General features: G+C 37.9%; 1 long non-coding RNA gene across 1 annotated transcript; it reads left to right on the top strand.

Annotated features, from left to right (window-relative positions):
* The first annotated feature begins 417 nt into the window (after positions 1-417).
* LOC127931354 (uncharacterized) lies at positions 418-22054 on the top strand. The gene is made up of 36 exons (XR_008140778.1): positions 418-454; positions 655-1894; positions 3341-3571; positions 3742-4044; positions 4472-4652; positions 4768-4878; positions 5221-5368; positions 5406-5438; positions 5676-5982; positions 6928-7063; positions 8311-8654; positions 8995-9161; positions 9639-9836; positions 10312-10484; positions 10631-10902; positions 11339-11533; positions 12097-12234; positions 12660-12858; positions 13315-13481; positions 13517-13699; positions 14048-14492; positions 14858-14923; positions 15034-15066; positions 15614-15751; positions 16161-16337; positions 16897-17038; positions 17259-17363; positions 17555-17723; positions 17759-17822; positions 18579-18788; positions 19034-19204; positions 20010-20244; positions 20352-20651; positions 20823-20894; positions 21201-21371; positions 21654-22054. It is a non-coding gene; the product is annotated as an uncharacterized LOC127931354 (long non-coding RNA).
* Positions 22055-24118: the final 2064 nt, after the last annotated feature.

The raw sequence follows: 24118 nt of genomic DNA, 5'->3' as shown, positions 1-24118 counted from the left end.
AGAGCCAGTGTGGTGTGTTGCCCTCCACCCCAGTCAGACAGCAGCTGCTAACGTTATGTAAGCAATGTGCTGCACTACTCTGCACTGCTCTATGCTGTCAGTATGCATTAACCCAGCCCAGCCCTGAGAGAGGTGAGGGATGTGGGGGTTGCCCAGAGCTCTTGAGCACAGGTGTGTGTTGTGTGTGTGTGTGTGTGTGTGTGTGTGTGTGTGTGTGTGTGTGTGTGTGTGTGTGTGTGTGTGTGTGTGTGTGTGTGTGTGTGTGTGTGTGTGTGTGTGTGAGCTCAGAGTTATAATACCAAAAATGGTTGAATTTTATATATATCTATATCTCAGAGGTTTATGTAATGTTTCCTGGCGACCTCCATCACTGATTGGAGGGAGGGAGGGAGGGAGGTAATATAGTAATAGTGTTGCAGAGAGAGGTAATATAGTAATAGTGTTGCAGAGAGAGGTAATATAGTAATAGTGTTGCAGAGAGTGTTGAGTAATAGTGTTGCAGAGAGAGAGAGGTAATATAGTAATAGTGTTGCAGAGAGAGAGAGAGGTAATATAGTAATAGTGTTGCAGAGAGAGAGGTAATATAGTAATAGTGTTGCAGAGAGAGAGAGAGGTAATATAGTAATAGTGTTGCAGAGAGAGAGTAATATAGAGGTAGGTAATATAGTAATAGTGTTGCAGAGAGAGAGAGGTAATATAGTAATAGTGTTGCAGAGAGAGAGAGGTAATATAGTAATAGTGTTGCAGAGAGAGAGAGGTAATATAGTAATAGTGTTGCAGAGAGAGAGAGAGGTAATATAGTAATAGTGTTGCAGAGAGAGAGAGGTAATATAGTAATAGTGTTGCAGAGAGAGAGAGGTAATATAGTAATAGTGTTGCAGAGAGAGAGGTAATATAGTAATAGTGTTGCAGAGAGAGAGAGGTAATATAGTAATAGTGTTGCAGAGAGAGAGAGGTAATATAGTAATAGTGTTGCAGAGAGAGAGAGAGGTAATATAGTAATAGTGTTGCAGAGAGAGAGAGAGGTAATATAGTAATAGTGTTGCAGAGAGAGAGAGGTAATATAGTAATAGTGTTGCAGAGAGAGAGAGAGGTAATATATAGTAATAGTGTTGCAGAGAGAGAGAGAGGTAATATATAGTAATAGTGTTGCAGAGAGAGAGAGAGGTAATATAGTAATAGTGTTGCAGAGAGAGAGAGAGGTAATATAGTAATAGTGTTGCAGAGAGAGAGAGGTAATATAGTAATAGTGTTGCAGAGAGAGAGAGGTAATATAGTAATAGTGTTGCAGAGAGAGAGAGGTAATATAGTAATAGTGTTGCAGAGAGAGAGAGAGGTAATATAGTAATAGTGTTGCAGAGAGAGAGAGGTAATATAGTAATAGTGTTGCAGAGAGAGAGAGAGGTAATATAGTAATAGTGTTGCAGAGAGAGAGAGGTAATATAGTAATAGTGTTGCAGAGAGAGAGAGAGGTAATATAGTAATAGTGTTGCAGAGAGAGAGAGGTAATATAGTAATAGTGTTGCAGAGAGAGAGAGAGGTAATATAGTAATAGTGTTGCAGAGAGAGAGAGAGGTAATATAGTAATAGTGTTGCAGAGAGAGAGAGAGGTAATATAGTAATAGTGTTGCAGAGAGAGAGAGAGAGGTAATATAGTAATAGTGTTGCAGAGAGAGAGAGAGAGAGAGGTAATATAGTAATAGTGTTGCAGAGAGAGAGAGGTAATATAGTAATAGTGTTGCAGAGAGAGAGAGAGGTAATATAGTAATAGTGTTGCAGAGAGAGAGAGACAGGTAATATAGTAATAGTGTTGCAGAGAGAGAGAGGTAATATAGTAATAGTGTTGCAGAGAGAGAGAGAGGTAATATAGTAATAGTGTTGCAGAGAGAGAGAGGTAATATAGTAATAGTGTTGCAGAGAGAGAGAGAGAGTAATAGTGTTGCAGAGGTAATATAGTAATAGTGTTGCAGAGAGAGAGAGAGGTAATATAGTAATAGTGTTGCAGAGAGAGAGAGAGAGGTAATATAGTAATAGTGTTGCAGAGAGAGAGGTAATATAGTAATAGTGTTGCAGAGAGAGAGAGAGGTAATATAGTAATAGTGTTGCAGAGAGAGAGAGAGAGGTAATATAGTAATAGTGTTGCAGAGAGAGAGAGAGGTAATATAGTAATAGTGTTGCAGAGAGAGAGAGAGGTAATATAGTAATAGTGTTGCAGAGAGAGAGAGAGGTAATATAGTAATAGTGTTGCAGAGAGAGAGAGAGGTAATATAGTAATAGTGTTGCAGAGAGAGAGAGGTAATATAGTAATAGTGTTGCAGAGAGAGAGAGAGAGGTAATATAGTAATAGTGTTGCAGAGAGAGAGAGGTAATATAGTAATAGTGTTGCAGAGAGAGAGAAAGAGAGAGAGGTAATATAGTAATAGTGTTGCAGAGAGAGAGAGGTAATATAGTAATAGTGTTGCAGAGAGAGAGAGAGGTAATATAGTAATAGTGTTGCAGGTAATATAGTAATAGTGTTGCAGAGAGAGAGAGAGGTAATATAGTAATAGTGTTGCAGAGAGAGAGAGAGAGGTAATATAGTAATAGTGTTGCAGAGAGAGAGAGGTAATATAGTAATAGTGTTGCAGAGAGAGAGAGAGGTAATATAGTAATAGTGTTGCAGAGAGAGAGAGAGGTAATATAGTAATAGTGTTGCAGAGAGAGAGAGAGGTAATATAGTAATAGTGTTGCAGAGAGAGAGAGAGGTAATATAGTAATAGTGTTGCAGAGAGAGAGAGAGGTAATATAGTAATAGTGTTGCAGAGAGAGAGGTAATATAGTAATAGTGTTGAGAGAGTAATAGTGTTGCAGAATAATATAGTAATAGTGTTGCAGAGAGAGAGAGAGAGGTAATATAGTAATAGTGTTGCAGAGAGAGAGAGGTAATATAGTAATAGTGTTGCATATAGAGAGAGAGAGAGGTAATATAGTAATAGTGTTGCAGTAATAGTGTTGCAGAGAGAGAGAGGTAATATAGTAATAGTGTTGCAGAGAGAGAGAGGTAATATAGTAATAGTGTTGCAGAGAGAGAGAGAGGTAATATAGTAATAGTGTTGCAGAGGTAATATAGTAATAGTGTTGAGAGAGAGAGAGAGGTAATATAGTAATAGTGTTGCAGAGAGAGAGAGGGGTAATATATAGTAATAGTGTTGCAGAGAGAGAGAGAGGTAATATAGTAATAGTGTTGCAGAGAGAGAGAGAGGTAATATAGTAATAGTGTTGCAGAGAGAGAGAGAGGTAATATAGTAATAGTGTTGCAGAGAGAGAGGTAATATAGTAATAGTGTTGCAGAGAGAGAGAGGTAATATAGTAATAGTGTTGCAGAGAGAGAGAGGTAATATAGTAATAGTGTTGCAGAGAGAGAGGTAATATAGTAATAGTGTTGCAGAGAGAGAGAGGTAATATAGTAATAGTGTTGCAGAGAGAGAGAGGTAATATAGTAATAGTATTGCAGAGAGAGAGAGGTAATATAGTAATAGTGTTGCAGAGAGAGAGAGAGGTAATATAGTAATAGTGTTGCAGAGAGAGAGAGGTAATATAGTAATAGTGTTGCAGAGAGAGAAGGTAATATAGTAATAGTGTTAGTAATAGAGAGAGAGAGAGAGGTAATATAGTAATAGTGTTGCAGAGAGAGAGGTAATATAGTAATAGTGTTGCAGAGAGAGAGAGGTAATATAGTAATAGTGTTGCAGAGAGAGAGAGGTAATATAGTAATAGTGTTGCAGAGAGAGAGAGGTAATATAGTAATAGTGTTGCAGAGAGAGAGAGGTAATATAGTAATAGTGTTGCAGAGAGAGAGGTAATATAGTAATAGTGTTGCAGAGAGAGAGAGAGGTAATATAGTAATAGTGTTGCAGAGAGAGAGAGAGGTAATATAGTAATAGTATTGCAGAGAGAGAGAGGTAATATAGTAATAGTGTTGCAGAGAGAGAGAGAGGTAATATAGTAATAGTGTTGCAGAGAGAGAGAGAGGTAATATAGTAATAGTGTTGCAGAGAGAGAGAGGTAATATAGTAATAGTGTTGCAGAGAGAGAGAGAGGTAATATAGTAATAGTGTTGCAGAGAGAGAGAGAGGTAATATAGTAATAGTGTTGCAGAGAGAGAGAGGTAATATAGTAATAGTGTTGCAGAGAGAGAGAGAGGTAATATAGTAATAGTGTTGCAGAGAGAGGTAATATAGTAATAGTGTTGCAGAGAGAGGTAATATAGTAATAGTGTTGCAGAGAGAGAGAGGTAATATAGTAAGTAGTTGCAGCAGAGAGAGAGGTAATATAGTAATAGTGTTGCAGAGAGAGAGAGAGGTAATATAGTAATAGTGTTGCAGAGAGAGAGAGGTAATATAGTAATAGTGTTGCAGAGAGAGAGAGGTAATATAGTAATAGTGTTGCAGAGAGAGAGAGAGGTAATATAGTAATAGTGTTGCAGAGAGAGGTAATATATAGTAATAGTGTTGCAGAGAGAGAGAGAGGTAATATATAGTAATAGTGTTGCAGAGAGAGAGAGGGGTAATATATAGTAATAGTGTTGCAGAGAGAGAGAGAGGTAATATAGTAATAGTGTTGCAGAGAGAGAGAGAGAGGTAATATAGTAATAGTGTTGCAGAGAGAGAGAGGTAATATAGTAATAGTGTTGCAGAGAGAGAGAGAGTAATATAGTAATAGTGTTGTAAGTAATAGTGTTGCAGAGAGAGAGAGGTAATATAGTAATAGTGTTGCAGAGAGAGAGAGAGGTAATATAGTAATAGTGTTGCAGAGAGAGAGAGGTAATATAGTAATAGTGTTGCAGAGAGAGAGAGAGGTAATATAGTAATAGTGTCGCAGAGAGAGAGAGAGAGAGAGGTAATATAGTAATAGTGTTGCAGAGAGAGAGGTAATATAGTAATATAGTAATAGTGTTGCAGAGAGAGAGAGAGGTAATATAGTAATAGTGTTGCAGAGAGAGAGAGGTAATATAGTAATAGTGTTGCAGAGAGAGAGAGGTAATATAGTAATAGTGTTGCAGAGAGAGAGAGAGGTAATATAGTAATAGTGTTGCAGAGAGAGACAGGTAATATAGTAATAGTGTTGAGAGAGAGAGAGAGAGGTAATATAGTAATAGTGTTGCAGAGAGAGAGAGAGGTAGGTAATGTAGTAATAGTGTTAGTAATATAGTAATAGTGTTGCAGAGAGAGAGAGAGAGAGGTAATATAGTAATAGTGTCGCAGAGAGAGAGAGAGAGAGAGAGAGAGGTAATATAGTAATAGTGTTGCAGAGAGAGACAGGTAATATAGTAATAGTGCTGCAGAGAGAGAGAGGTAATATAGTAATAGTGTTGCAGAGAGAGAGAGAGGTAATATAGTAATAGTGTTGCAGAGAGAGAGAGAGAGGTAATATAGTAATAGTGTTGCAGAGAGAGAGAGGTAATATAGTAATAGTGTTGCAGAGAGAGAGAGGTAATATAGTAATAGTGTTGCAGAGAGAGAGAGGTAATATATAGTAATAGTGTTGCAGAGAGAGAGAGAGGTAATATAGTAATAGTGTTGCAGAGAGAGAGAGGTAATATAGTAATAGTGTTGCAGAGAGAGAGAGAGAGGTAATATAGTAATAGTGTTGCAGAGAGAGAGGTAATATAGTAATAGTGTTGCAGAGAGAGAGAGGTAATATAGTAATAGTGTTGCAGAGAGAGAGGTAATATAGTAATAGTGTTGCAGAGAGAGAGAGAGGTAATATAGTAATAGTGTTGCAGAGAGAGAGAGAGGTAATATAGTAATAGTCTTGCAGAGAGAGAGAGAGGTAATATAGTAATAGTGTTGCAGAGAGAGAGAGGTAATAAAGTAATAGTGTTGCAGAGAGAGAGAGGTAATACAGTAATAGTGTTGCAGAGAGAGAGAGAGGTAATATAGTAATAGTGTTGCAGAGAGAGAGAGGTAATATATAGTAATAGTGTTGCAGAGAGAGAGAGAGGTAATATATAGTAATAGTGTTGCAGAGAGAGAGAGTAATATAGTAATAGTGTTGTAAGAGAGTAATAATATAGTAATAGTGTTGCAGAGAGAGAGAGAGAGAGAGGTAATATAGTAATAGTGTTGCAGAGAGAGAGAGAGGTAATATAGTAATAGTGTTGCAGAGAGAGAGGTAATATAGTAATAGTGTTGCAGAGAGAGAGAGGTAATATAGTAATAGTGTTGCAGAGAGAGAGAGAGAGGTAATATGCAGAGAGAGAGAGAGTAATATAGTAATAGTGTTGCAGAGAGAGAGAGAGGGAGTGTAATATAGTAATAGTGTTGCAGAGAGAGAGAGGTAATATAGTAATAGTGTTGCAGAGAGAGAGAGATAGAGGTAATATAGTAATAGTGTTGCAGAGAGAGAGAGGTAATATAGTAATAGTGTTGCAGAGAGAGAGAGAGGTAATATAGTAATAGTGTTGCAGAGAGAGAGGTAATATAGTAATAGTGTTGCAGAGAGAGAGAGAGGTAATATAGTAATAGTGTTGCAGAGAGAGAGAGAGAGTAATAGTGTAAGATAGTAATAGTGTTGCAGATAGTGTTGCAGAGTAGAGAGAGAGAGAAGCAGAGTAGGTAATATAGTAATAGTGTTGCAGAGAGAGAGAGAGGTAATATAGTAATAGTGTTGCAGAGAGAGAGAGGTAATATAGTAATAGTGTTGCAGAGAGAGAGAGAGAGGTAATATAGTAATAGTGTTGCAGAGAGAGAGATAGGTAATATAGTAATAGTGTTGCAGAGAGAGAGAGAGAGGTAATATAGTAATAGTGTTGCAGAGAGAGTTGCAGAGAGAGAGAGGTAATATAGTAATAGTGTTGCAGAGAGAGAGAGAGGTAATATAGTAATAGTAATAGTGTTGCAGAGAGAGAGAGGTAATATAGTAATAGTGTTGCAGAGAGAGAGAGAGGTAATATAGTAATAGTGTTGCAGAGAGAGAGGTAATATAGTAATAGTGTTGCAGAGAGAGAGAGAGAGAGGTAATATAGTAATAGTGTTGCAGAGAGAGAGAGGTAATATAGTAATAGTGTTGCAGAGAGAGAGAGGTAATATAGTAATAGTGTTGCAGAGAGAGAGAGAGGTAATATAGTAATAGTGTTGCAGAGAGAGAGAGAGGTAATATAGTAATAGTGTTGCAGAGAGAGAGAGGTAATATAGTAATAGTGTTGCAGAGAGAGAGAGAGAGAGGTAATATAGTAATAGTGTTGCAGAGAGAGAGAGAGAGGTAATATAGTAATAGTGTTGCAGAGAGAGAGAGAGAGGTAATATAGTAATAGTGTTGCAGAGAGAGAGAGAGGTAATATAGTAATAGTGTTGCAGAGAGAGAGAGAGGTAATATAGTAATAGTAGTAGTGTTGCAGAGAGAGAGAGTTGCAGTAGAGGTAATATAGTAATAGTGTTGCAGAGAGAGAGAGAGAGGTAATATAGTAATAGTGTTGAGAGAGAGAGAGGTAATATAGTAATAGTGTTGCAGAGAGAGAGATAGGTAATATAGTAATAGTGTTGCAGAGAGAGAGGAGTAATATAGTAATATAGTAATAGTGTTGCAGAGAGAGAGAGGTAATATAGTAATAGTGTTGCAGAGAGAGAGAGGTAATATAGTAATAGTGTTGCAGAGATATATAGTAATATAGTAATAGTGTTGCAGAGAGAGGTAATATAGTAATAGTGTTGCAGAGAGAGAGAGGTAATATAGTAATAGTGTTGCAGAGAGAGAGAGGTAATATAGTAATAGTGTTGCAGAGAGAGAGAGAGTAATATAGTAATAGTGTTGCAGAGAGAGAGGTAATATAGTAATATAGGTAATATAGTAATAGTGTTGCAGAGAGAGAGAGAGGTAATATAGTAATAGTGTTGCAGAGAGAGAGGTAATATAGTAATAGTGTTGCAGAGAGAGAGTAATATAGAGGTAATATAGTAATATAGTAATAGTGTTGCAGAGAGAGAGAGAGGTAATATAGTAATAGTGTTGCAGAGAGAGAGAGGTAATATAGTAATAGTGTTGCAGAGAGAGAGAGAGGTAATATAGTAATAGTGTTGCAGAGAGAGGTAATATAGTAATAGTGTTGCAGAGAGAGAGAGGTAATATAGTAATAGTGTTGCAGAGAGAGAGAGTAAGGTAATATAGTAATAGTGTTGCAGAGAGAGAGAGGGTAATATAGTAATAGTGTTGCAGAGAGAGAGAGAGAGGTAATATAGTAATAGTGTTGCAGAGAGAGAGAGGTAATATAGTAATAGTGTTGCAGAGAGAGAGAGAGAGGTAATATAGTAATAGTGTTGCAGAGAGAGAGAGGTAATATAGTAATAGTGTTGCAGAGAGAGAGAGGTAATATAGTAATAGTGTTGCAGAGAGAGAGGTAATATAGTAATAGTATTGCAGAGAGAGAGAGGTACTATAGTAATAGTGTTGCAGAGAGAGAGAGAGGTAATATAGTAATAGTGTTGCAGAGAGAGAGAGAGGTAATATAGTAATAGTGTCGCAGAGAGAGAGAGAGAGGTAATATAGTAATAGTGTTGCAGAGAGAGAGGTAATATAGTAATAGTGTTGCAGAGAGAGAGAGAGAGAGAGAGGTAATATAGTAATAGTATTGCAGAGAGAGAGAGGTAATATAGTAATAGTGTTGCAGAGAGAGAGAGGTAATATAGTAATAGTGTTGCAGAGAGAGAGAGAGAGGTAATATAGTAATAGTGTTGCAGAGAGAGAGGTAATATAGTAATAGTGTTGCAGAGAGAGAGAGGTAATATAGTAATAGTGTTGCAGAGAGAGAGAGAGGTAATATAGTAATAGTGTTGCAGAGAGAGATAGGTAATATAGTAATAGTGTTGCAGAGAGAGAGAGGTAATATAGTAATAGTGTTGCAGAGAGAGGTAATATATAGTAATAGTGTTGCAGAGAGAGAGAGAGGTAATATATAGTAATAGTGTTGCAGAGAGAGAGAGAGGTAATATATAGTAATAGTGTTGCAGAGAGAGAGAGAGGTAATATAGTAATAGTGTTGCAGAGAGAGAGAGAGGTAATATAGTAATAGTGTTGCAGAGAGAGAGAGGTAATATAGTAATAGTGTTGCAGAGAGAGAGAGGTAATATAGTAATAGTGTTGCAGAGAGAGAGGTAATATAGTAATAGTGTTGCAGAGAGAGAGAGGTAATATAGTAATAGTGTTGCAGAGAGAGAGAGAGAGGTAATATAGTAATAGTGTTGCAGAGAGAGAGAGTAATATAGTAATAGTGTTGCAGAGAGAGAGAGGTAATATAGTAATAGTGTTGCAGAGAGAGAGAGAGGTAATATAGTAATAGTGTTGCAGAGAGAGAGAGAGGTAATATAGTAATAGTGTTGCAGAGAGAGAGAGGTAATATAGTAATAGTGTTGCAGAGAGAGAGGTAATATAGTAATAGTGTTGCAGAGAGAGAGAGAGAGGTAATATAGTAATAGTGTTGCAGAGAGAGAGAGGTAATATAGTAATAGTGTTGCAGAGAGAGAGAGGTAATATAGTAATAGTGTTGCAGAGAGAGAGAGGTAATATAGTAATAGTGTTGCAGAGAGAGAGAGAGAGGTAATATAGTAATAGTGTTGCAGAGAGAGAGAGAGGTAATATAGTAATAGTGTTGCAGAGAGAGAGAGGTAATATAGTAATAGTGTTGCAGAGAGAGAGAGGTAATATAGTAATAGTGTTGCAGAGAGAGAGAGGTAATATAGTAATAGTGTTGCAGAGAGAGAGAGGTAATATAGTAATAGTGTTGCAGAGAGAGAGGTAATATAGTAATAGTGTTGCAGAGAGAGAGAGAGAGGTAATATAGTAATAGTGTTGCAGAGAGAGAGGTAATATAGTAATAGTGTTGCAGAGAGAGAGTAAATAGTAATAGTGTTGCAGAGAGAGAGGTAATATAGTAATAGTGTTGCAGAGAGAAGAGAGGTAATATAGTAATAGTGTTGCAGAGAGAGAGAGAGGTAATATAGTAATAGTGTTGCAGAGAGAGAGAGAGGTAATATAGTAATAGTGTTGCAGAGAGAGAGAGAGGTAATATAGTAATAGTGTTGCAGAGAGAGAGGAGTAATAGTGCTGCAGAGAGTAGATACTGCAGAGAGAGAGAGGTAATATAGTAATACAGCAGAGAGAGAGAGAGGTAATATAGTAATAGTGTTGCAGAGAGAGAGAGGTAATATAGTAATAGTGTTGCAGAGAGAGAGGTAATATAGTAATAGTGTTGCAGAGAGAGAGAGAGAGGTAATATAGTAATAGTGTTGCAGAGAGAGAGAGAGAGGTAATGATAGTAATAGTGTTGCAGAGAGAGAGGTAATATAGTAATAGTGTTGCAGAGAGAGAGAGAGGTAATATAGTAATAGTGTTGCAGAGAGAGAGAGAGGTAATATAGTAATAGTGTTGCAGAGAGAGAGAGAGGTAATATAGTAATAGTGTTGCAGAGAGAGAGAGAGAGGTAATATAGTAATAGTGTTGCAGAGAGAGAGGTAATATAGTAATAGTGTTGCAGAGAGAGAGAGAGAGAGAGAGTAATATAGTAATAGTGTTGCAGAGAGAGAGAGAGAGGTAATATAGTAATAGTGTTGCAGAGAGAGAGAGGGTAATATAGTAATAGTGTTGCAGAGAGAGAGAGGTAATATAGTAATAGTGTTGCAGAGAGAGAGAGAGGTAATATAGTAATAGTGTTGCAGAGAGAGAGGTAATATAGTAATAGTGTTGCAGAGAGAGAGAGAGGTAATATAGTAATAGTGTTGCAGAGAGAGAGAGAGGTAATATAGTAATAGTGTTGCAGAGAGAGAGAGAGGTAATATAGTAATAGTGTTGCAGAGAGAGAGAGGTAATATAGTAATAGTGTTGCAGAGAGAGAGAGAGGTAATATAGTAATAGTGTTGCAGAGAGAGAGAGGTAATATAGTAATAGTGTTGCAGAGAGAGAGAAGGTAATATAGTAATAGTGTTGCAGAGAGAGAGAGAGGTAATATAGTAATAGTGTTGCAGAGAGAGAGGTAATATAGTAATAGTGTTGCAGAGAGAGAGAGGTAATATAGTAATAGTGTTGCAGAGAGAGAGAGAGGTAATATAGTAATAGTGTTGCAGAGAGAGAGGTAATATAGTAATAGTGTTGCAGAGAGAGAGAGAGGTAATATAGTAATAGTGTTGCAGAGAGAGAGGTAATATAGTAATAGTGTTGCAGAGAGAGAGGTAATATAGTAATAGTGTTGCAGAGAGAGAGAGAGGTAATATAGTAATAGTGTTGCAGAGAGAGAGAGAGGTAATATAGTAATAGTGTTGCAGAGAGAGAGAGAGGTAATATAGTAATAGTGTTGCAGAGAGAGAGAGAGGTAATATAGTAATAGTGTTGCAGAGAGAGAGAGAGAGAGGTAATATAGTAATAGTGTTGCAGAGAGAGAGAGAGAGAGAGAGAGAGAGAGGTAATATAGTAATAGTGTTGCAGAGAGAGAGAGGTAATATAGTAATAGTGTTGCAGAGAGAGAGAGAGAGGTAATATAGTAATAGTGTTGCAGAGAGAGAGAGAGGTAATATAGTAATAGTGTTGCAGAGAGAGAGAGAGATAATATAGTAATAGTGTTGCAGAGAGAGAGAGAGGTAATATAGTAATAGTGTTGCAGAGAGAGAGAGAGAGAGGTAATATAGTAATAGTGTTGCAGAGAGAGAGAGAGAGGTAATATAGTAATAGTGTCGCAGAGAGAGAGAGAGAGTAGGTAATATAGTAATAGTGTTGCAGAGAGAGAGAGAGAGAGAGAGAGGTAATATAGTAATAGTGTTGCAGAGAGAGACAAGTAATATAGTAATAGTGTTGCAGAGAGAGAGAGGTAATATAGTCATAGTGTTGCAGAGAGAGAGAGAGGTAATATAGTAATAGTGTTGCAGAGAGAGAGAGGTAATATAGTAATAGTGTTGCAGAGAGAGAGAGAGGTAATATAGTAATAGTGTTGCAGAGAGAGAGAGAGGTAATATAGTAATAGTGTTGCAGAGAGAGAGAGGTAATATAGTAATAGTGTTGCAGCAGAGGGTAATATAGTAATAGTTGCAGAGAGAGAGAGGTAATATCGCAATAGTGTTGCAGAGAGAGAGAGAGGTAATATAGTAATAGTGTTGCAGAGAGAGAGAGAGGTAATATAGTAATAGTGTTGCAGAGAGAGAGGTAATATAGTAATAGTGTTGCAGAGAGAGAGAGAGAGAGGTAATATAGTAATAGTGTTGCAGAGAGAGAGAGGTAATATAGTAATAGTGTTGCAGAGAGAGAGAGAGGTAATATAGTAATAGTGTTGCAGAGAGAGAGAGGTAATATAGTAATAGTGTTGCAGAGAGAGAGAGAGAGGTAATATAGTAATAGTGTTGCAGAGAGAGAGAGAGGTAATATAGTAATAGTGTTGCAGAGAGAGAGAGAGGTAATATAGTAATAGTGTTGCAGAGAGAGAGAGAGGTAATATAGTAATAGTGTTGCAGAGAGAGAGGTAATATAGTAATAGTGTTGCAGAGAGAGAGAGAGAGAGAGAGAGGTAATATAGTAATAGTGTTGCAGAGAGAGAGAGAGAGGTAATATAGTAATAGTGTTGAGAGAGAGAGAGAGGTAATATAGTAATAGTGTTGCAGAGAGAGAGAGAGGTAATATAGTAATAGTGTTGCAGAGAGAGAGAGAGAGAGAGGTAATATAGTAATAGTGTTGCAGAGAGAGAGAGAGGTAATATAGTAATAGTGTTGCAGAGAGAGAGAGAGGTAATATAGTAATAGTGTTGCAGAGAGAGAGAGAGAGGTAATATAGTAATAGTGTTGCAGAGAGAGAGAGAGGTAATATAGTAATAGTGTTGCAGAGAGAGAGAGAGAGAGAGAGAGAGAGGTAATATAGTAATAGTGTTGCAGAGAGAGAGAGAGGTAATATAGTAATAGTGTTGCAGAGAGAGAGAGAGGTAATATAGTAATAGTGTTGCAGAGAGAGAGAGAGTAATATAGTAATAGTGTTGCAGAGCAGAGAGAGAGAGAGGTAATATAGTAATAGTGTTGCAGAGGAGAGAGAGAGGTAATATAGTAATAGTGTTGCAGAGAGAGAGAGGTAATATAGTAATAGTGTTGCAGAGAGAGAGAGAGAGGTAATATAGTAATAGTGTTGCAGAGAGAGAGAGGTAATATAGTAATAGTGTTGCAGAGAGAGAGAGAGAGAGAGAGAGAGGTAATATAGTAATAGTGTTGCAGAGTAATATAGTAATAGTGTTGCAGAGAGAGAGGTAATATAGTAATAGTGTTGCAGAGAGAGAGAGATATAGTAATATAGTAATAGTGTTGCAGAGAGAGAGAGGTAATATAGTAATAGTGTTGCAGAGAGAGAGAGGTAATATAGTAATAGTGTTGCAGAGAGAGAGAGGTAATATAGTAATAGTGTTGCAGAGAGAGAGAGGTAATATAGTAATAGTGTTGCAGAGAGAGAGATAATATATAGTAATAGTGTTGCAGAGAGAGAGAGAGGTAATATATAGTAATAGTGTTGCAGAGAGAGAGAGGGGTAATATATAGTAATAGTGTTGCAGAGAGAGAGAGAGGTAATATAGTAATAGTGTTGCAGAGAGAGAGAGAGAGGTAATGTAGTAATAGTGTCGCAGAGAGAGAGGTAATATAGTAATAGTGTTGCAGAGAGAGAGAGAGAGAGGTAATATAGTAATAGTGTTGCAGAGAGAGAGAGAGAGGTAATATAGTAATAGTGTTGCAGAGAGAGAGGTAATATAGTAATAGTGTTGCAGAGAGAGAGAGAGAGAGGTAATATAGTAATAGTGTTGCAGAGAGAGAGAGGTAATATAGTAATAGTGTTGCAGAGAGAGAGAGAGAGGTAATATAGTAATAGTGTTGCAGAGAGAGAGAGAGAGGTAATATAGTAATAGTGTTGCAGAGAGAGAGAGGTAATATAGTAATAGTGTTGCAGAGAGAGAGAGAGGTAATATAGTAATAGTGTTGCAGAGAGAGAGAGAGGTAATATAGTAATAGTGTTGCAGAGAGAGAGGTAATATAGTAATAGTGTTGCAGAGAGAGAGAGAGAGAGGTAATATAGTAATAGTGTTGCAGAGAGAGAGGTAATATAGTAATAGTGTCGCAGAGAGAGAGAGAGAGGTAATATAGTAATAGTGTTGCAGAGAGAGACAGGTAATATAGTAATAGTGCTGCAGAGAGAGAGAGGTAATATAGTAATAGTGTTGCAGAGAGAGAGAGAGAGAGGTAATATAGTAATAGTGTTGCAGAGAGAGAGGTAATGTAGTAATAGTGTCGCAGAGAGAGAGAGAGAGGTAATATAGTAATAGTGTTGCAGAGAGAGAGAGAGGTAATATAGTAATAGTGTTGCAGAGAGAGAGAGAGAGGTAATATAGTAATAGTGCTGCAGAGAGAGAGAGGTAATATAGTAATAGTGTTGCAGAGAGAGAGAGGTAATATAGTAATAGTGTTGCAGAGAGAGAGGTAATATAGTAATAGTGTTGCAGAGAGAGAGAGGTAATATAGTAATAGTGTTGCAGAGAGAGAGAGAGAGGTAATATAGTAATAGTGTTGCAGAGAGAGAGAGAGAGAGGTAATATAGTAATAGTGTTGCAGAGAGAGAGAGAGGATAGTAATAGTGTTGCAGTAATAGTGTTGCAGAGAGAGAGAGGTAATATAGTAATAGTGTTGCAGAGAGAGAGAGGTAATATAGTAATAGTGTTGCAGAGAGAGAGTAATAGGTAATATAGTAATAGTGTTGCAGAGAGAGAGAGAGTAATATAGTAATAGTGTTGCAGAGAGAGAGAGAGGTAATATAGTAATAGTGTTGCAGAGAGAGAGAGAGGTAATATAGTAATAGTGTTGCAGAGAGAGTAATATAGAGGTAATATAGTAATAGTGTTGCAGAGAGAGAGAGGTAATATAGTAATAGTGTTGCAGAGAGAGAGGTAATATAGTAATAGTGTTGCAGAGAGAGAGAGGTAATATAGTAATAGTGTTGTAATAGTGTTGCAGAGAGAGAGAGAGGTAATATAGTAATAGTGTTGCAGAGAGAGAGGTAATATAGTAATAGTATTGCAGAGAGAGAGAGGTAATATAGTAATAGTGTTGCAGAGAGAGAGAGAGAGGTAATATAGTAATAGTGTTGCAGAGAGAGAGAGGTAATATAGTAATAGTGTTGCAGAGAGAGAGAGGTAATATAGTAATAGTGTTGCAGAGAGAGAGAGAGAGAGAGAGAGAGGTAATATAGTAATAGTGTTGCAGAGAGAGAGAGAGAGGTAATATAGTAATAGTGTTGCAGAGAGAGAGGTAATATAGTAATAGTGTTGCAGAGAGAGAGAGAGAGGTAATATAGTAATAGTGTTGCAGAGAGAGAGAGAGAGGTAATATAGTAATAGTGTTGCAGAGAGAGAGAGAGGTAATATAGTAATAGTGTTGCAGAGAGAGAGAGGTAATATAGTAATAGTGTTGCAGAGAGAGAGAGAGAGGTAATATAGTAATAGTGTTGCAGAGAGAGAGAGGTAATATAGTAATAGTGTTGCAGAGAGAGAGAGAGGTAATATAGTAATAGTGTTGCAGAGAGAGAGATAGAGAGAGAGAGAGGTAATATAGTAATAGTGTTGCAGAGAGAGAGAGAGGTAATATAGTAATAGTGTTGCAGAGAGAGAGAGAGGTAATATAGTAATAGTGTTGCAGAGAGAGAGAGAGGTAATATAGTAATAGTGTTGCAGAGAGAGAGAGGTAATATAGTAATAGTGTTGCAGAGAGAGAGAGAGGTAATATAGTAATAGTGTTGCAGAGAGAGAGAGAGGTAATATAGTAATAGTGTTGAGAGAGAGAGAGAGGTAATATAGTAATAGTGTTGCAGAGAGAGAGAGAGAGGTAATATAGTAATAGTGTTGCAGAGAGAGAGAGAGAGGTAATATAGTAATAGTGTTGCAGAGAGAGAGGTAATATAGTAATAGTGTTGCAGAGAGAGAGAGAGAGAGGTAATATAGTAATAGTGTTGCAGAGAGAGAGGTAATATAGTAATAGTGTTGCAGAGAGAGAGAGGTAATATAGTAATAGTGTTGCAGAGAGAGAGGTAATATAGTAATAGTGTTGCAGAGAGAGAGGTAATATAGTAATAGTGTTGCAGAGAGAGAGAGAGGTAATATAGTAATAGTGTTGCAGAGAGAGAGAGAGGTAATATAGTAATAGTGTTGCAGAGAGAGAGAGGTAATATAGTAATAGTGTTGCAGAGAGAGAGAGAGAGAGGTAATATAGTAATAGTGTTGCAGAGAGAGAGAGAGAGGTAATGTAGTAATAGTGTCGCAGAGAGAGAGGTAATATAGTAATAGTGTTGCAGAGAGAGAGAGAGAGGTAATATAGTAATAGTGTTGCAGAGAGAGAGAGAGAGGTAATATAGTAATAGTGTTGCAGAGAGAGAGAGAGAGGTAATATAGTAATAGTGTTGCAGAGAGAGAGAGAGAGAGTAATATAGTAATAGTGTTGCAGAGAGAGAGGTAATATAGTAATAGTGTTGCAGAGAGAGAGAGAGGTAATATAGTAATAGTGTTGCAGAGAGAGAGAGAGAGGTAATATAGTAATAGTGTTGCAGAGAGAGAGAGGTAATATAGTAATAGTGTTGCAGAGAGAGAGAGAGAGGTAATATAGTAATAGTGTTGCAGAGAGAGAGAGAGGTAATATAGTAATAGTGTTGCAGAGAGAGAGAGAGGTAATATAGTAATAGTGTTGCAGAGAGAGAGAGGTAATATAGTAATAGTGTTGCAGAGAGAGGTAATATAGTAATAGTGTTGCAGAGAGAGAGAGAGAGGTAATATAGTAATAGTGTTGCAGAGAGAGAGAGAGAGGTAATATAGTAATAGTGTTGCAGAGAGAGAGGTAATATAGTAATAGTGTTGCAGAGAGAGAGAGAGAGAGGTAATATAGTAATAGTGTTGCAGAGAGAGAGAGAGGTAATATAGTAATAGTGTTGCAGAGAGAGAGGTAATATAGTAATAGTGTTGCAGAGAGAGAGAGAGAGGTAATATAGTAATAGTGTTGCAGAGAGAGAGAGAGAGGTAATATAGTAATAGTGTTGCAGAGAGAGAGAGAGGTAATATAGTAATAGTGTTGCAGAGAGAGAGAGAGAGAGAGAGAGGTAATATAGTAATAGTGTTGCAGAGAGAGAGAGGTAATATAGTAATAGTGTTGCAGAGAGAGAGAGAGAGAGGTAATATAGTAATAGTGTTGCAGAGAGAGAGAGAGGTAATATAGTAATAGTGTTGCAGAGAGAGAGAGAGGTAATATAGTAATAGTGTTGCAGAGAGAGAGAGAGGTAATATAGTAATAGTGTTGCAGAGAGAGAGATAGGTAATATAGTAATAGTGTTGCAGAGAGAGAGAGGTAATATAGTAATAGTGTTGCAGAGAGAGAGAGAGGTAATATAGTAATAGTGTTGCAGAGAGAGAGAGAGAGAGGTAATATAGTAATAGTGTTGCAGAGAGAGAGAGAGAGAGAGAGAGGTAATATAGTAATAGTGTTGCAGAGAGAGAGAGAGAGAGGTAATATAGTAATAGTGTTGCAGAGAGAGAGAGGTAATATAGTAATAGTGTTGCAGAGAGAGAGAGGTAATATAGTAATAGTGTTGCAGAGAGAGAGAGGTAATATAGTAATAGTGTTGCAGAGAGAGAGAGGTAATATAGTAATAGTGTTGCAGAGAGAGAGACAGGTAATATAGTAATAGTGTTGCAGAGAGAGAGAGAGGTAATATAGTAATAGTGTTGCAGAGAGAGAGAGAGGTAATATAGTAATAGTCTTGCAGAGAGAGAGAGAGGTAATATAGTAATAGTGTTGCAGAGAGAGGTAATATAGTAATAGTGTTGCAGAGAGAGATAGAATAGTGAGAGAGAGAGAGAGGTAATATAGTAATAGTGTTGCAGAGAGAGAGAGAGGTAATATAGTAATAGTGTTGCAGAGAGAGAGGTAATATAGTAATAGTGTTGCAGAGAGAGAGAGGTAATATAGTAATAGTGTTGCAGAGAGAGAGAGGTAATATAGTAATAGTGTTGCAGAGAGAGAGAGAGAGGTAATATATAGTAATAGTGTTGCAGAGAGAGAGAGAGGTAATATAGTAATAGTGTTGCAGAGAGAGAGAGAGAGGTAATATAGTAATAGTGTTGCAGAGAGAGAGAGGTAATATAGTAATAGTGTTGCAGAGAGAGAGAGGTAATATAGTAATAGTGTTGCAGAGAGAGAGAGAGAGAGGTAATATAGTAATAGTGTTGCAGAGAGAGAGAGAGGTAATATAGTAATAGTGTTGCAGAGAGAGAGAGGTAATATAGTAATAGTGTTGCAGAGAGAGAGAGGTAATATAGTAATAGTGTTGCAGAGAGAGAGAGAGGTAATATAGTAATAGTGTTGCAGAGAGAGAGAGAGGTAATATAGTAATAGTGTTGCAGAGAGAGAGAGAGGTAATATAGTAATAGTGTTGCAGAGAGAGAGAGAGGTAATATAGTAATAGTGTTGCAGAGAGAGAGAGAGTAATATAGTAATAGTGTTAGTAATATAGTAATAGTGTTGCAGAGAGAGAGGTAATATAGTAATAGTGTTGAGAGAGAGAGGTAATATAGTAATAGTGTTGCAGAGAGAGAGAGAGAGGTAATATAGTAATAGTGTTGCAGAGAGAGAGAGACAGGTAATATAGTAATAGTGTTGCAGAGAGAGAGAGAGGTAATGTCGTAATAGTGTTGCAGAGAGAGAGATAGGTAATATAGTAATAGTGTTGCAGAGAGAGAGAGGTAATATAGTAATAGTGTTGCAGAGAGAGAGGTAATATAGTAATAGTGTTGCAGAGAGAGAGAGGTAATATAGTAATAGTGTTGCAGAGAGAGAGAGAGGTAATATAGTAATAGTGTTGCAGAGAGAGAGAGAGGTAATATAGTAATAGTGTTGCAGAGAGAGAGAGAGAGAGAGGTAATATAGTAATAGTGTTGCAGAGAGAGAGAGAGGTAATATAGTAATAGTGTTGCAGAGAGAGAGAGAGGTAATATAGTAATAGTGTTGCAGAGAGAGAGGTAATATAGTAATAGTGTTGCAGAGAGAGAGACAGGTAATATAGTAATAGTGTTGCAGAGAGAGAGAGAGGTAATATCGTAATAGTGTTGCAGAGAGAGAGAGAGGTAATATAGTAATAGTCTTGCAGAGAGAGAGAGAGGTAATATAGTAATAGTGTTGCAGAGAGAGAGGTAATATAGTAATAGTGTTGCAGAGAGAGAGAGAGAGAGAGAGAGAGGTAATATAGTAATAGTATTGCAGAGAGAGAGAGAGAGAGAGGTAATGTAGTAATAGTGTTGCAGAGAGAGAGAGATAATATAGTAATAATGTTGCAGAGAGAGAGAGAGAGATGGGTAATATAGTAATAGTGTTGCAGAGAGAGAGAGAGAGGTAATATATAGTAATAGTGTTGCAGAGAGAGAGAGAGAGGTAATATAGTAATAGTGTTGCAGAGAGAGAGAGAGGTAATATAGTAATAGTGTTGCAGAGAGAGAGAGAGAGAGGTAATATAGTAATAGTGTTGCAGAGAGAGAGAGGTAATATAGTAATAGTGTTGCAGAGAGAGAGAGAGAGGTAATATAGTAATAGTGTTGCAGAGAGAGAGAGAGGTAATATAGTAATAGTGTTGCAGAGAGAGAGAGAGAGGTAATATAGTAATAGTGTTGCAGAGAGAGAGAGGTAATATAGTAATAGTGTTGCAGAGAGAGAGAGAGGTAATATATATTAATAGTGTTGCAGAGGGAGAGAGAGAGGTAATATAGTAATAGTGTTGCAGAGAGAGAGAGAGGTAATATAGTAATAGTGTTGCAGAGAGAGAGAGAGAGGTAATATAGTAATAGTGTTGCAGAGAGAGAGAGGTAATATAGTAATAGTGTTGCAGAGAGAGAGAGGTAATATATAGTAATAGTGTTGCAGAGAGAGAGAGTAGAGGTAATATAGTAATAGTGTTGCAGAGAGAGAGGTAATATAGTAATAGTGTTGCAGAGAGAGAGAGAGGTAATATAGTAATAGTGTTGCAGAGAGAGAGAGAGGTAATATAGTAATAGTCTTGCAGAGAGAGAGAGAGGTAATATAGTAATAGTGTTGCAGAGAGAGAGGTAATATAGTAATAGTATTGCAGAGAGAGAGAGGTACTATAGTAATAGTGTTGCAGAGAGAGAGAGAGGTAATATAGTAATAGTGTCGCAGAGAGAGAGAGAGGTAATATAGTAATAGTGTTGCAGAGAGAGAGGTAATATAGTAATAGTGTTGCAGAGAACGAGAGAGAGAGAGGTAATATAGTAATAGTGTTGCAGAGAGAGAGAGAGGTAATGTAGTAATAGTGTCGCAGAGAGAGAGGTAATATAGTAATAGTGTTGCAGAGAGAGAGAGAGAGAGAGGTAATATAGTAATAGTGTTGCAGAGAGAGAGAGAGGTAATGTAGTAATAGTGTCGCAGAGAGAGAGAGAGGTAATATAGTAATAGTGTCGCAGAGAGAGAGAGAGAGAGAGGTAATATAGTAATAGTGTTGCAGAGAGAGAGGTAATATAGTAATAGTGTTGCAGAGAGAGAGAGAGAGAGAGAGGTAATATAGTAATAGTGTTGCAGAGAGAGAGAGAGAGAGAGGTAATATAGTAATAGTGTTGCAGAGAGAGAGAGGTAATATAGTAATAGTGTTGCAGAGAGAGAGAGAGAGGTAATATAGTAATAGTGTTGCAGAGAGAGAGGTAATATAGTAATAGTGTTGCAGAGAGAGAGAGGTAATATAGTAATAGTGTTGCAGAGAGAGAGACAGGTAATATAGTAAAAGTGTTGCAGAGAGAGAGAGAGAGGTAATATAGTAATAGTGTTGCAGAGAGAGAGAGAGGTAATATCGTAATAGTGTTGCAGAGAGAGAGAGAGGTAATATAGTAATAGTCTTGCAGAGAGATAGAGAGGTAATATAGTAATAGTGTTGCAGAGAGAGAGGTAATATAGTAATAGTGTTGCAGAGAGAGAGAGAGAGAGAGAGAGGTAATATAGTAATAGTATTGCAGAGAGAGAGAGAGAGAGAGAGGTAATGTAGTAATAGTGTTGCAGAGAGAGAGAGGTAATATAGTAATAATGTTGCAGAGAGAGAGAGAGAGATAGGTAATATAGTAATAGTGTTGCAGAGAGAGAGAGAGAGAGGTAATATATAGTAATAGTGTTGCAGAGAGAGAGAGAGAGGTAATATAGTAATAGTGTTGCAGAGAGAGAGAGGTAATATAGTAATAGTGTTGCAGAGAGAGAGAGAGGTAATATAGTAATAGTGTTGCAGAGAGAGAGAGGTAATATAGTAATAGTGTTGCAGAGAGAGAGAGAGGTAATATAGTAATAGTGTTGCAGAGAGAGAGAGAGGTAATATATAGTAATAGTGTTGCAGAGAGAGAGAGAGAGGTAATATAGTAATAGTGTTGCAGAGAGAGAGAGAGGTAATATAGTAATAGTGTTGCAGAGAGAGAGAGAGAGGTAATATAGTAATAGTGTTGCAGAGAGAGAGAGGTAATATAGTAATAGTGTTGCAGAGAGAGAGAGAGGTAATATATAGTAATAGTGTTGCAGAGAGAGAGAGGTAATATAGTAATAGTATTGCAGAGAGAGAGAGGTAATATATAGTAATAGTGTTGCAGAGAGAGAGAGGTAATATATAGTAATAGTGTTGCAGAGAGAGAGAGAGGTAATATAGTAATAGTATTGCAGAGAGAGAGAGGTAATATATAGTAATAGTGTTGCAGAGAGAGAGAGAGGTAATATAGTAATAGTGTTGCAGAGAGAGAGAGGTAATATATAGTAATAGTGTTGCAGAGAGAGAGAGGTAATATATAGTAATAGTGTTGCAGAGAGAGAGAGGTAATATAGTAATAGTGTTGCAGAGAGAGAGAGAGAGAGAGGTAATATAGTAATAGTGTTGCAGAGAGAGAGAGAGAGGTAATATATAGTAATAGTGTTGCAGAGAGAGAGAGAGGTAATATAGTAATAGTGTTGCAGAGAGAGAGAGAGAGAGAGGTAATATAGTAATAGTGTTGCAGAGAGTGAGAGAGAGAGAGGTAATATATAGTAATAGTGTTGCAGAGAGAGAGAGATGTAATATATAGTAATAGTGCTGCAGTGGATGTCTTGTTTCTGAACTACCCCTGGCACATGTTTCACTCCTACTTCACTGGAGAATGAAGGGTATTTCCTCAGAGATACAGGCCGAGCGCAGAGAGAGAAGCCCATCTTCTGACAATTTATATCTCACTTCGGAGAAATGCTATAAGCCACCGGCTTTCTAGAAAATGGCAGAATGGAAGTAGAGTCCACCAAAGTTAGTTAACAATGATACTGTATTTTATCTCACTCTGTAAGTGTTAACACACATCAGTTATTGATACAGGCATATTCACTTTTTGAGCTTTTAATATAGTACAGTATAGCCGCAGGCTTGGCGTAGGCTGTTGTGGATAAGTCCTGTTATCCCCAGTATGGGACTAGAGTAATACTCAGCCTGTGGGTTTACCCCGTGTTTTCCACTCCCTCCTCCCCTGTCCTCCTGATCCCAGCTGGACTGGAAAGTGTCCCAATGGTAGTGACAGGAAGTCCCATACAGGCAGGAACACCTATGCTGTTGTGAGGGTTGGTGAGGTTGCTTGGTTGGCAGCCCAGCCCAGGGCTCTGGGTCTCTCTGGGGCCCTGCTCCAACACAGGGTCTATTTGTGTGGCTCCCACCCCAGCCGTGTGGCTCCCGCCCCAGCCTCGTTAATCAAACCAGGGCCCTCCCTCCCTCCCTTCTTATTGGAGCCCACAGCTGTTTTCCTTCCCACTACCATTCATTACCAACACACATGTTGAAGGCCAATCAGGAGGGACCTGCTCTGCTCTCTCTAGCCGTGAGGGTAAAGGAACAGGAAGCGTTGGCATGCTCCGTTACCGCGGGTACCATACCGCTGAGCCATGCTATCTCGCAGGAGAACTACTGAAAAAACAAGTCATTATACCCTTCAAATGTTCTTAATAAGGGAAAATTGGGTTTATCTTCTTACTTTACTGGATAAAAAAAGAGGCTACGATGTTTCCTGACCGTGAGTCTCTCTGTCGCTCTCTGACTGTCTCCGTGATGCAGTGGGAACCTTACATCAGAGGCCCCTTCTCGAAAATCAACTTGTCCACGGAGTGGATTCAACATGTTAGAACAGACATGGAAAAATAAGAGACACAATTGTCTTCTTTCCTTGGGCAGGGCCAAATGACTTGGAAAAATGTGCTGTCGAATAGGGGGACTGGAAGCGGAGTGAGAGGAGAACAAGTGGAATATGCTCTGTCACAACCCCTGTGTGTTTGTGTCTGTGTGTGTTTCTGTTTTCCACGGGTGAGGTTTGGTCACGGAAAGAAAGAGAGCGAGATCAATCCAGCTCCCCCTTTCCCTCCCAGCGAAGGAACATGTTGTTGAGTGTCCCAGTAGGAATCTGACTAACTTTCCTCCTCATGTGGAACCAAGTGTTTCCAGTGCTTACCAGTCAGAGAGTCAGTCAGTGTTTACTCCCTGAGTCCATGTCTCATAGACTGCTCCCTGTCAGGAAACCTGGCGTGGGCCCTCAAGGTGCGAGAGAGCGCTGGTATATGGTGAACATGAATGAAAATGTTTTCTTTATCCATTTCCTACTGCTTTGTCTTAAGCCCGTGTCCCGTCCTTTATGTTCTTCGCTGAGCGGAAGCTGTGTGTGACTCTCTCTCTCTCTCTCTCTCTCTCTCTCTCTCTCTCTCTCTCTCTCTCTCTCTCTCTCTCTCTCTCTCTCTCTCTCTCTCTCTCTCTCTCTCTCTCTCTCTTTCTCTTTCTCAGTAGTCTTGTTCTTTGTTGTCAGGGGAGTCAAGTTCACACCTCTCGTGACCACTTCCTTTAGCGTCAGCAGCTCGATTCCGGCTACACGCCTCTCTCTATCGCTCTCTCAATCTCACATCTTTTGTTGCCATTCAACACAAAAACACTTGGGCGGGAATTTATGTCGGTGTTGTGTTAAAACACAGCCACATACACTACCGTTCAAAAGTGTGAGGTCACTTAGAAATGTTTTTGTTTTTGAAAAAAAATGCATTTTTTTTTACCATTAAAATAACATTACATTGAT

Source organism: Oncorhynchus keta, chromosome 8 (assembly GCF_023373465.1).
Source record: "Oncorhynchus keta strain PuntledgeMale-10-30-2019 chromosome 8, Oket_V2, whole genome shotgun sequence".
In the NCBI taxonomy this organism is placed as follows: Eukaryota; Metazoa; Chordata; class Actinopteri; order Salmoniformes; family Salmonidae; genus Oncorhynchus; species Oncorhynchus keta.
Note: the sequence above shows the minus strand (reverse complement) of the source record. Positions and strands in the feature narration are given on the sequence as shown.